Here is a 13531-nt window from a genome sequence, read left to right as displayed (position 1 = left end):
ATGCCGTCACTTCATCGTAGAAGGCCACCAGATTGGTCAGGCAAGATCTGCCCTTGGTGAAGCCATGCTGGCTGTCTCGGATCACCTCCTTGTCATGTATGTGCCTTAACATGTCTTCTAGGAGGATCTGCTCCATGATCTTCCCAGGCACAGAGGTGAGGTTCACCGACCTAGATCATTTAGACTCAGAATAAGGTGACTTTTTTTCAATTTATTTTACCACGAAAATTATTTATCTTGGCAAAAGGCTGACAAAAGGTTATATAACAGCAATATAGATAAGCTGACATAGCTCCAGTTTCAAGAGAAAAGATAAGAGCAAATCTTGAATCCCTTCAGCTGAAGGCAAAATTATTATTAAATGGTATCATAACTTCACACCGAGGCTGTAAAAGAAATGTCCTTACCATGAGCAGAACTATGCTGGCATGCTATTTGCTTTCTGACAGTACTCATTCCACCTAGTTAAAGCCCAAACATCTAAAGTCAAGTGGGAGCTTGAGAAATTAGAGATGAGAGCTTCACTAATACTAGAGGATTTGTTTTTAATATTCACCTACTCAGCAGCCCCTGGCATCCACAGCCCTTTGCCAGCAGCCCAGATTGCTAACACAATGCTAGAAAGGAGGCAAATCATAGATTCATAGAATCATTAAGGTTGGAAAAGACCTCAAAGATCCAACTGTCCACCTACCACAGACTCACTAATTCACTCCACAACATGAAAATCAAGTTAGATATGGTCCAGAATTCCTGACAACACCACAGGGCGATGCTCTGGCGCAAACTACTGTCTTCAAACTGGACAAAATGGAAAGGAAAACCACCACTTCTTTGGACTGGAAAAAGATGGAGGAGAACTGCTCCAAAAGAAATCTCCTCTCAGTAGTATTTGTGTGGAAAAGAAGAATTTGCTGTGAGTTAAGGGTTAAGCAAATCGTGCCTTTATATTAATTCAGGCCCCAAAATACAAAAGATCATGTGGGAAATGTGGTCAGGTTGAGGCCAAGTCAACATTTTTAAAGTTCATACTAAAAAAAAAAAAAAAAAAACAGAAATAATCTTCCATGAATTCAGTATCATGCACAGATTTTATATCCCACTATTCTTTGCTGAAATTTATGTTCATTTTCTGATAAACGTCATTTAACTAATATATGAAAAATTTCAAACCCCCCAAAAAGGCAGAATTAAACAGAAGTTTCAGTAAAACTGCACAATTTTGGAGAAAAGTGTTTTAATATCCTAATACATTAGCTATGCTTTTTAAGTGAACTCGCTGACTTATGAGGGCTGCTCCAAAATAATGCCTCCTATTTTATTTTGTTGGCCCACAACTTCAGAGGCAGATGGTGGTGGTACAGCAGTAGAGGCTGAACCTTCCCACCAATATTCCATTACATTTTGTTGCTGTGCAACAGAGGGCAGCAGAGGGGCAGTCTGACAAAATGGCGTCTGACATGGAAGTGCATATGAATCAAAAGTGTGTCACTGAATTCCTCCATGGGGAGACAACTGCGCCCACTGATATTCATTGATGCTTGCTGAACATTTGTGGTGACTAAACAGCAGATGTGAGCACACTGAGGTGGTGGGTGGTGCACTGCAGCAGTGGCGACAGCAAAAGCAGGTCACCTTCACTTGTATAGATTTTTATGAGTGTGGCATGCAGGCTCTTGTTCATCACTGGCAAAAATGCATAGCTAATCGTGAAAACTGGTGAAAAATAGTGTTTTGTAGCTGAGAATATGCTCTATCAAAATGTGTTCTTGTGCTCTTTGCAGCTGTTGTATTTTCCATGGAAATAAATAGGAGGCATTACTTTCCAAGAGACGTATATAAAATCACATATATTCTTGAATCTCCCGAGGCTTTCTCTTTTTTGCCAAAAAGTTTCAGATGTATCAGAACAGTTATTGGAAACCCTGCATTGATTTGTCAGACAAGTAGCTGTCTGCTAGAGATGGTGTGGAGTAGAATCGTAATTTCAGCAGTAAAACTCCTTTGACTTTAATGAGACCAGAATGATACCTACATCCATCAGCATATACCTAATTATACATGCTTTTCTATGACACCATGTCATGTCATTTTGGTATAATACCGCTCTGGAAACTACAATGTATGGCAGAATACAAACTATAAATTAATGTAATCCAAGACTTCACTGTCTACAGAAGTGACTCAAGTTGTCCCAATGCAGATTTTATCCTAAAAAACAAATATTAACTTGTGACATTCATAATTAATTTGTCGTTAAAACATTTGTAGTACAAGGCGTCCTTAAGAAAATACACTTCTTTCATCTCTGTGTGGTGGTGTTACACAGCTTTTCCTGGACAAATTGGCAACTTCTGACTCACCCAGTATTTATGAGAAAGACTGAGTAGGCAACTTCTAGCACTGGTTCTCAGCATTATATTTCCTTCTGTACTGAAAGTAAGGAAGTATGTTACGTAAGAAAACAACAAAAGATGAATAACTTATTGCCCTTTTGGGTAGTCTGGGATATTTACAAATCTACATCCTTGCTGACGCAGTGAAAATACAAAGTAGTACTCTTAAGAGACTTGCTGTCCCCAGAGCAGCACTGCTTTTAATTTTATTATTGTTATTTATCTAGTCAAGGGAGAATTGCAAGCTGGAAAAACTTGTTTCTGTAATCCGTCTTCCATCCACCCTGGAGCAGGTAACATATACAGAGATACTTGTGAAACATTTGCTTTACTTTTTGGAGACTGCGATGTGTGCAACAGCATTACTGAAATGTTTCGGGCATCATTTTGTTTTCTGAGACTCCTTTCTTCAATCAGGAGGACAGTCCCCCTGTTTCTTTACTGAAGGAGCACATTCAGTCCCAGCCACTTTGAGCTCCAGGCAGTGCTCAGCACCCTCTGCAGCCATAGCATCCTCACAGTGGGACTTTGTTGCACTCTCCTTCTTCTGCCAAAGCTGCCATCTCACAGTAGCTGTAAATGTTTGCAAACAGACAGCTTCAGGAAATGTGCAGTCATGGCAGGATCTGAGATTTTGTATAAAACAAAGCAAAATAACCTCACCCTTAACCTTCGCTAATCTTAGACCTCATAGTTAAAAAAGAAAAATCTAGAAGCCATGAAACCAAACTAAATGAAATAAAAAGGTAGAACAAAATGCTTTCCCAAATCTCACTGACTAGCAGCATACCAGTTAAACCACAATGACCTTTTCTATTTGGTAAGCAGTAACAACCTGGAACTATCCAAAATGGAAATTGCTTATTATTCTTATTACCTCATAGGCATGATATGAGCTTTTTGTTTCGTCTTTGCGTCCCAAACGTACACGAAGCAAACGCAGAGCCTTTGCAGCCACCAGAACAGCTCACTTTTGTCCCATACCCTTAGAAGCGTAAAGAAATTTATCATGCAGTTATCAAACAGAATTAGTAAATTCTAATTTGCTATTATGAAGTAGTGGTAAGCCCTAAATCTCAAATTCTGATAATGGTTTTAACAGCTTTCAAAGTTTAAAGTATTCAGACCACTGAAGGCTGCAGTGGCTATTCACGAATACAGCTTTAGGGTAAATATTTCTACCTTTAGTATTAAACATGCGTTCAGATCTGAAGATCTTCTGATGTTCCAGAAATGTTTCTGACAACGCGAGTATTTGTGTTACTGCACATACTGCAAACAAATCCAATCCAGTCAGTGAAAAAAAAAAAAAAAATGCTATTTATACCACTGGTAAATGAATTGGGGTCCCGTTTGACTGTGCTATGTAGGTGCTGCTCAAAATCTTCACTCAGCAAATTTCTCATTAATAAAGGTACAATCTAAAAATAACATATGGCACACTGGATAAATGTTGTGCTCCCAAATTAATCCATACTCCCAGCAATACCCACTAAGATATAATCAAACGTATCCCATAACCCACTTTTTATTCATTTATTTAAAAGTAAAATCAAATATTTTCTTTATATTTCTCATGTTTATGCATCTCCAGAACTTTTGATGTCCAACTTTCTGGAAAAAAAGTGAACTCTGTCAGAATAATATATCAACAAAACCCTCATATAGTTTTGAAAAGCCAGAGTAGAAATACCGCTTCTGGGCTTTTCTTGTCTAAATAGATTGAATATAAATATCTAACAAGATTAACACGTAGAACAGACTGTTTGATATGAGATTTTCTGTTAGTGACAGTTTTTTCACTGTCAAGAGAACAAAATTACATTAATAGAGAAAATATTAATGTATTTGGCTTTTATTTTCCTTCCATATATATTAAGCACTTTTTCTCAAGTTATTTCTATTCAGTTCTTCTATGAATAAGATTTAAATCTCAAATTTATTTTCACATTGTTCATTACTTATAGATCAGGTGCAACCAACATATGCTCAAGGTGTATGGCCCTGTAAAATGGTTTCTATATGTAGTATATTTTTTAATAAAAATGAATCCAAGTTAACAGTAAGTTTTCTGATCTTTAGAATGAATGAATAGGGAAGAAGTCTTGGAAAGAATCAGATGATAAAATACTAAGAATTAATGAAATACAAATATAACCAGCTTTATAGAAAGGGTTAGAAGCCAGCATTACAACTGATCTGATCATTTCTGACTATAGTAATACATAATGGCTCACTTTAACATAAATTTGGTAGAAGATTGTGGGGCTAGAACTTTTCACATAGACTATCTTGTCAAAAATATATTGAGCAATCTCACTGCAAAAATATAAAGCAGTGAAGATTGACTATTCACTTGTGAAGTGATCACAGTGAATAAATTGCTAAAATATGCACAGTAAATGAGATCAGATTAGTTAATGGGCATGTAGTAGCTCCAAAATGCACACAAAAGCTATTCTTAAAAATTCCGGTGCTGGATTCAAAGTGATCAGTGATCAAGAATACTTCAGCATCACTAGAACAGCATCACTAGAAATTATGAGTATTAACCCTCTGCTCAATAGCTTTCATTCTTCCTGTCAAAAGCAGCAAACCAAATGTCGCGTTGTTCCCATTGCTTCATAGGGGATAAAGCAATCATTTAGTCAAACAGTGGATGTGAGCACAGTGATAAATAAACTTTCATCAACCTTGTAAGTTTATAGGTTGCATCAGCTTTCAGATAGCGCCAATGAACGTCAACCATGTGAGGTTTCTAGTTGGTAAATCATTTCTCTCTTTTGTTTCTACTTTTTGTAATACTTGGAGAAATATGTGACGGTGTCTTTTGCTGTTAACAAACTGACAATCAGCAACACATTTACAAGTCTTACATTCAAATCAGCACAATGAAAATAGCTAGATTGTGAAATACGTAGTCTCACTGCCTTGTTCATTGACTCTCATTGTAATTAATTTTTCCACACAGAAACAGAGGGAAGTGTGTGGGGATGAAGAGAGAGGGTAGAGTTGGAAGGGTCAGTACTGAGTGGACAAGTGATTTCAAACAAAAATAAAAATAAAACTTTTTGTCACTGTCTGAATTTTATTTTGAGCAAGCTGGAATGGGCCGAACCCTTGCATATTCTCACCAACAAAGGTTTCTAAGTTATTCCACTTTTGACTGTATCTTTAAGTAGAAACACTTAAAAAGATGTATTTAATCAGAATGGAGGCATATTTTAATGTTGGGGTATTTTCTTTTAAGCTGGCAGACATACATTTTTTCTTCTATGGAGATTTCTGTACAGTAAAGTTAGTTCAACTGCTTAAGAAATCTCAAGATTTGATTTTTCAAAGGGTATCTGTCTCTCACCTTCATTAAATTTCACTCTGCTTCAGTGTGATAACTGGGTGCCAACATAACTGTTGATCCCAGCAGAAATGCAGCTCGCCTCCTGGATAAGATAGCAGGTACAGATTGCAGAGCGCTGTCTCCTGCTTCATCAGCTGCACTACACTGCTGAGGCATGCTGATGGGAGAAAGCACTCCCCTGAGTCCAGGTGAATGAACTCTGCAGGGACTGTTACTTTGTCTGCCCAGGAAATTGCAACAAGCCTGGAGGCTCCCGAATGGCTAAGACCTCTCTCCCAGAGAGGGATGCTCCTCTTCTGAGAGGATGCTGCTGTGTGGCCCTATGCTCTAGGTGGCATGGATGGTCAGTGGGATTTGATTGTTCATGAGGGGACTTGTTTGGCCCCTGAACCTTCTGCTACTTTTCTTCTGTTTTCTGCATCAGTGCTTCCAGATCCAAGCAGGTAATACCATCCTAAAACTATTTTCCCACCCTTATAATTTGTTTGGACAAAAAAATAAAATAGGACCTCTCTTTCTATGTAGGTTACATTTCTACAAACTGCTAATACTTTTTCAGCAAGCACTAAAAGTGACTAAAATCCATATCTTAACCCTTTTACTTCTCCTCCCCTCTTCCCACTACAATATATATATATTTTTTTTTTCAGAAAGTTCTGTTTCTACTTCCCAGACATGAACAACTGGATTAAATTCTATGGAGAGCTTTTAAAAAATCATAACAAGTCAATGGGTCATGGTCTTCAAAGCAGAAAGTACAAAATACTGAAACCACATTTCTGAGAACATGTAACATGGCTGCAGCAGGTGCAAGGTCACAGCAATTGAAACAGAACCATGAAAATGAAACCACAGCCACAAGAATGGTAGGAGAGATGACTTTTAATTTTTCCCCTTCACAGAGATTGGAGTACTGCATTCCTTTCTGTAAGCAAAGCTGTCCGTCTTGCTACAACAGCAAACTTGGTTCAACCATTCAGGAACAAAAAGCTTTCCTATCTCTGTGAAAAGTTTTTGATACTTGAATCGAGTTCAATGAGGAGGTTCAGCAGAATCTCCAGGAATTTCGAAGAGCTATTTATTGTGACAGTTATTCTTTTTGGAAATGAAAGTGTTGCAGGTGAAGGAACAACATAGACAACACTGGAGATGTTACCAAAAAATATCAAAACCTGTTTTCCTTCACCAGCTTGGTTTCTTTCTGCCCGATCTACAAAAGGTAGTAAGATGAAAACAAAAGATTTAAGCCTATACACTTAGAAAGAAAAGGTTTATCTTTTTCTTCTCACTTGTTTTCAAGAAGATAAATATAGTTATGGTGCGGAACATCTGTCTTCATGTCCAGCATAAAGCTGGAGCATAAAGCTGTGTGAACATAACAAAAAGCTTTGTGAGAAGTTATTTGAATCAGAAGTGTGAAGTCACTTGTAACAGTCTGATAAATAAAATTACTGGTTTGTTAATACAAATACAAATTGAAAAATACTTCTTTGACTAGGTTTCTTTACATGACTGTAATAGCAACACTGCTTCATACTGAGCAGTAAAATTTTTAGAGGGCTGCAGGAAGAAATAACTAAGGCTATAATCACTTTAGCGTCTTATTTCTACAATGCAGTCTACTTAGATATTCTGCTGTGTACTTAAACACATCAGATGCTCACTGCTTGGAAGTCTTGGGTCATATAGAACAGAAAACAGTTGGCTTACAGAAAATCAATACCAGTGCTGCTAAATGATTCACTCTCCACAACAATTTTATTTTCAAATATGTTTGATTCTTCACTGAGCAATTTGTTCTCACTGTGCTTCACTTATGCTTAAATATTGAGATGTTTAAAGTTCTCCAGAATACAAGGTGAGGAAAATCAGCATGTGGAAATGCTTTTTGAGCCTCAGGCAAGTGATGGAAATGAAGCAATGCCTGTGATTTATTCACATTTTCATGGTAACAAATCAGAACTGCATGTATTCACTAGCAGGTAATTTAAGTGGAGATAGATAGCTATGGGGAATAGGGGAACATCCTGCTTCGAAAAGTCACATCTACCTTTTCCAGCTTAAGAATTTAGTCTTTAATCTTCTCCAGCTAATTCTGCCTCACTAAAAAAAAAATAATAATAATAATAAAAAAAACACCTCAGCGAAGCTGTATGATAAAGATTTAAAAAAGAACCACATTTTATTTGTCAGAGTTGTACAGTGTTATACTTCTCAGACTTACTATTCAAAATGAGAAGAAAAACTGAGTAGCAGCTAACGGCATCAATGCAAGTGCAAGAATTGTAGTGTTTAGTCCATTGTTCACTGAAACTCTAGGAAAAAGTACTAGAGTTTCACTAAAGTTAATTTGTTAAAATAAATTTGTTGTCACTGTGTCCGCAGATTTAGTCATACACTAGCAATATAACTGCCACCAGTAGGTGCATGAATGTCAAGTGGAATGAAATTATCTTTTAAGAAGAGTATTTTGGATTAGCAGAGGTATTCTGTTCACAGCTAGCTTCACAACAAGTACAAAATGTCCTTCTTGATTTAAATTTAGAGAGTCAGCTCTTCTCCCTGCACTTAGCAGACAGGTGGATTGCAGTGCTGAAGAAAATTAAGGGAAGGATCCATTAGCAAATATTGGCAAGGGGAAAAGAACTCCCCTTGGTTGAAATAGAAAGTAGTCATCAGCACGAAGATAAACAGTAAACTATCAGCTACATCTGTAACTTCACTTCAGAGGATATGGGTTGACCACTGTACTTCCTAACACTTGAAAAGAAGTAAAGAATTAAAAATGGCAGGTACACATCTTAGCAAATACAACACTATCTGGGTCCTACAAAGTACTTGGGTGGAAAGCTGAAACAGAGAATTGTACATGAGTAAGAAAATTCAGAGATAGGATGACTTGCCTTCCAGATTTTCTCTTCCAGCTCTCTGGTTTTTTTGGTTGTTAGTCAAATGCTTAGTTTGATATATATCTCATTTAAAAAAAAAAAAAAAAGTAAGAAAAATGTTTGAACGGAATATTTCATCAACTTTTACCAACCTCTGTTCATTTGCTGGCTAATGGTCATGCAGGTACAGCTGGTCTCCCTCAGATGTTTGTCCTTTTATTTTTAGGCAGCTTTTCTAGAAACTGCTAACGTAAGTAAGTAGAAAATGTATGCAATTACCTTCAGGAATGATAAATAACTTTACCTTGAACTGTGAAAACTGCAGAAGGGATAAGTAAAAAGTAAACACTGTGTGAATTTTTTGTGTTTGATTTTATCACCTATGAAAAGATTCTAAGCTTTAGAAATTTTGAAATAACGGGAGGAATGGGAGGTGTTGCAGTAGGCATGATGATATAGTTAGCTAGTGTGAAATAGCTCACTAAGTAAATTAATATTGTTAGGAGAATATACACAGATACTCTTGGTAGAAACAAAATTTAGATCCAAACGTGTAAAACCTCAACAAGATAATTTTATACTTGATACACTGCAGAGTTAGACTGTACTGATCTTTGGACAACTGCATCTACAAGTAGCAGTCTCCTCCTCTTTACACTTGGATAATTACAGCTTGCTCGTTAGAGGAGCCACTCCTCTTCTGCAAGGGAAGAGGGCCAGGCACCTTGGGAAGTCTGCTCTGTGCCCATGGTTTTTAGGGTCACTGTATTTACAGACATAAACATCAGCTGCAACACAGGCACAGAACCAGAGCACTGGACCAACATGTTGATTCTATCAGTCTGATAATAATGTATAATATAGCAATGGAAATCACAGAAAAATACCTCAAGATTTCTGTTGTCCCTCTTCTGTCTTTAATATCACCTTCATCCCAGTCAGTCATTCCTAATTCAGTATAGCTTCCAGAGTTAGGTTTTTAAGGCAAGAAGGGATTTTACTTCATTTTAGCTAGATGTGTGCCAAACCAATCAAAAACTCTCAAGACTACAGTGAGCTCCTTTCTCTGAAAGTGTCTCTTGGTCCAAGATTTTAGGTGTTCCAGTTTCTTGAAATGTAGGAGGGTGGCATAAATAATATATAATATCATATAGGTTAATATCTTTGAAATAAAATCAGCTAATGTTAGGTATTATGCATTTCTGTGGGGGTTTGTACAACAAATCAGAATTTCTTAACATGAGATTTGCAGCTGGATTTGCTACTGGAAAATCTGATAGGGTTTCTTTTATGATTAGCACGTCAGAAACTTGTTCAGTGTGGTAATATGTTCAGGAATTGGTCAATGTAAAGGAACTGGTGAATACAGCCATGATATTAAGAAGCATGTAGTGTCACAATCATCAATAGCATACCAACAAGCAAGAGTGTTTGAATTTGCAGTGACAGTTCAGAACGTGAGGAAAAAGAGGGGAGGAGAGAGGAGAGGGAGAGGAGAGACTCATCCCAAACAAGCAAAACAGGAAGGAATATCATCTTCATCTCCCTGGCTATATCCCTGTTTCACAGTAAAGTTCATGTAGTTTCCTATCCATTATTGGTATTAAACTCATCAGTGTTTTCTTTTTTTTATTTCTGCCACTCTCTCTTTATCATTTCCCTTTAAATTTGCTAATAGAGTGTAGTTGCTGAGGTGAATTCTAACGTAAAATAACTATGGTTTCCTTGCAAGTAAAAGCAGTGTTACACAAATAGAAGTGAAAAGTTTGTCACCCTCTAACTGATAAAGAGTAATATCTCTTTGCTTACGGTAGTCCATCATCTGAATTACAGCCCCTACAATCTTGTTTTTGTGGAGCTGGGTATTATGTTGCTTTTTATTATTATTTCCCACTATTCTTTTGCTCTCCGCATCTGTATACCTATCCCATAAGAGCAAATGGTGAAATCGGAGAACAAAGATTTTCATGTAAAATATATTTTCTATTCCCATCCTTCCTGCCAAAAGCAACTAAAAATGCAAAACGCATCTACAAAAATCTTTTTCTTATTTAAAAAATATATGGATGGTCTTAACTGAAACTTTGCCAGAATAAAACTTGACCCTGTGACTGCTTATGTTTTCTCTTCACAAAATGAAAACAAACAAAAAAAAGAACTGAAAAAGATCTCTTTGTTGATAATATACAAAGAATAAAATTATTTTCCTGATAGAAAAAATACTATCAATTATAGTGGGAAAGTTTTCTTGATCATAACAAGAAACAGTATCTGCTGACTTGCACTCCAAAAGATGTTCTGAAAAGATTCACTTTCATTATCCTTAGGTGCAGATAGCACTATTGCAAAAGCTATAGGTGAGTACTGTTATGCACATTCAGACAGACTCACTATACAGTCAGAAAAAAAAATTTAAAAAGAGTAGGAAAAAAATGTGTATTCAAAGATTCTCACAAGGACTCAAAAATCACTTATCAGTACAATTGTTCAGTTATTTTCATGGGATTATCTACCTACACCATCTCTTTGCCACAAGATTCTGACTTTGGGGCACTGAGTTTGGAAGGACAATTCATTTCGGAAATAGGATGACAGCATCACTCTCATGTGAGATCTACAGTATCTGTGACAGCTCCCAGATTTTTCAAGGCAATTCTGTACCATGGCATCACAATACCAAGGCTTGAATTCACACATGGGATCTCAAAGTGTGTTTTGTAAGAAAAGCATGAATCTCAACTGTTTAGATGTACAAGTTCAAAGATACTATAAACAAGAAAATTCAATTTTTCATAGCTTGCCATCATGAATGTAATCATTTTTTAAACTATTTATGATCACGTTGAGGTTATGTCTTGATTTTTGATTGCCGTACAGATTATTTCCTCCTGAATGGACAAGTCAACCTATCCTCAACTCCAACAGCTAGTTACCCTTCAGGTTCCTCAACTTCTTGTCTGGAAATAGGCTACCTTCATTTCCAGTAAACTTAAAGTCTTCACGCCTTAGTCTGAGGTATGAAGCCCTACCAGAAATACCATCGTAAGCACCATCCCATTCCAGCCCTAGCACTTCCATGACAACTCCTATGGTGTGGTTAACTGTAATGCAGTTGTGCCAGCTACCCAGGTCTGAGACTGCACTATGACTCAGATAAATAACCTGAATCACTTTTTAAAACAATCTTCATAAAATCCTGTTTGTTTATTTTTCTCACCCTGAGGAGTTTCACTGCACAACACCTCAAACAATTGTGTTAGCATGACTGAAGAGGTAAAAACACGTTGAGGGTTGGGGATAGCAATGAGGTAGGAGATACTGCCTTAGCTGGTGATGTATCAAATATTTCTGATGCTCAAAACATATGTGATGAACTCTCTGGAAAAATAAGTGAATAAATAAGGGCAGGATTTGAAGTCAAACCTGTGAGGAGGGTATGAGAGCAAGGACATCTGCAAGAAAATATAGGAGAGGAAAAGGGAAAGAAGTAAGAGAGAAAAAAACAAATCCTTTCCCCTTTTGTGGTAAGAACACGCTCCTTAGTACGTGTGTGTGTCATCCTAATACATAAGAAGTTATAATAGCATCAATAGATTTACAGAACTGTAGTGAGACAGTTGTTTGAGAGCTCTCTAGAAATAGTCACAGTTATAAACTGCAACATCATGCTACTCCTTTTTCTTTCACAATTACTTCCTAAGTAAATCACATAAGAGTGTTGCATTAGATGTGTTTACTTTCTTAAAGAAGAACATTTAAAGCTGCATCATAAAAATCACAATTCTTGCTCTGAAGAGTGCTTCTCTTAAAAAAAAAAAAAAAAGCCACACAAAACAAAGAATGCAGCAGTTTTTTCAAATAAAGGTAGATTCCTCCATTAACCTTTTTCTGTTTTATAATGCATTATTAAACACTTAAAGGTATTGCTGATGGAATATACTACAGTAATAGCGTAGCTGGAAAGAGTCCTACTTATTTTTTAGGATAATTTATTCCATGTCAGGTGAACTGGAAAGCTTTTCAAAGACTACTATCACCATTAGTTCTGTTCTGTTGAGGCAAAAAGCTAGAGTATTGGATGTATATTGATTTGATGTTATTCTGAGACTGTATGAGATTGGGAAGATGGAGAAAATGACATATGTGTGTGCATCAGAAAAAGAAAAAAAAACAAAAAGTAAAAAAAAAAAATTTCCAGGCTCTGAAAGCTATTTCATTTGGGATTTCTTATCAGTACTTTGATTTCATGCTTTATGTTGCTATATCTGAGTGTTGCTGTATCTGAGTAAAAAAGTCCACTGATATTCAAAAAAAAAAGAGAACCTAGTGTACATCTTATTCACATTTATTAGATACATGGTATCTTGTATATTAAGGACTATGGTTTACACAACAGAGGTAATCACTTTTACAATTTACTTGCAAAGAATGTTCTTGAAGCCTTGCTCTCATCTTTGTGCGATGTAGGTTTTGGCTATGTTTCCTTCACATTCATTACCATCATGAAGCACCTGATTACTACTATCATAGAACCACTGACACTGAAGGGCACCTTAAAGATTATCTAGTTCCAACCCTCCTGCCATAGGCAGGGTTGCAAACCACTAGACCAGGCTGCCCAGGATCCCATCCAAACTGGCCTTGAATGCCTCCACATACAGGCTCAGTCTGTTGTCATGCACATGACCTAATTCCATCTGGATGCATACACAAAGTACTGTCACAGTCTATAGGCAATCAATTACGAGGCTCAGAGGAATTAGACATATTTCATTGAAACACACAAAAATTATAAAGAAATAACACTGTTGAAGAAAAACACTTTAGAGAGTTTACTCTTAACCCGAAGTATTTTAGAGATCCATTTTATAACACATCCACACAAATAA

The sequence above is a fragment of the Numida meleagris genome, chromosome 4, assembly GCF_002078875.1.
Source record: "Numida meleagris isolate 19003 breed g44 Domestic line chromosome 4, NumMel1.0, whole genome shotgun sequence".
NCBI lineage: Eukaryota > Metazoa > Chordata > Aves > Galliformes > Numididae > Numida > Numida meleagris.
The sequence above is the reverse complement of the archived record's forward strand: the minus strand, read 5'-3'. Positions refer to the sequence as shown.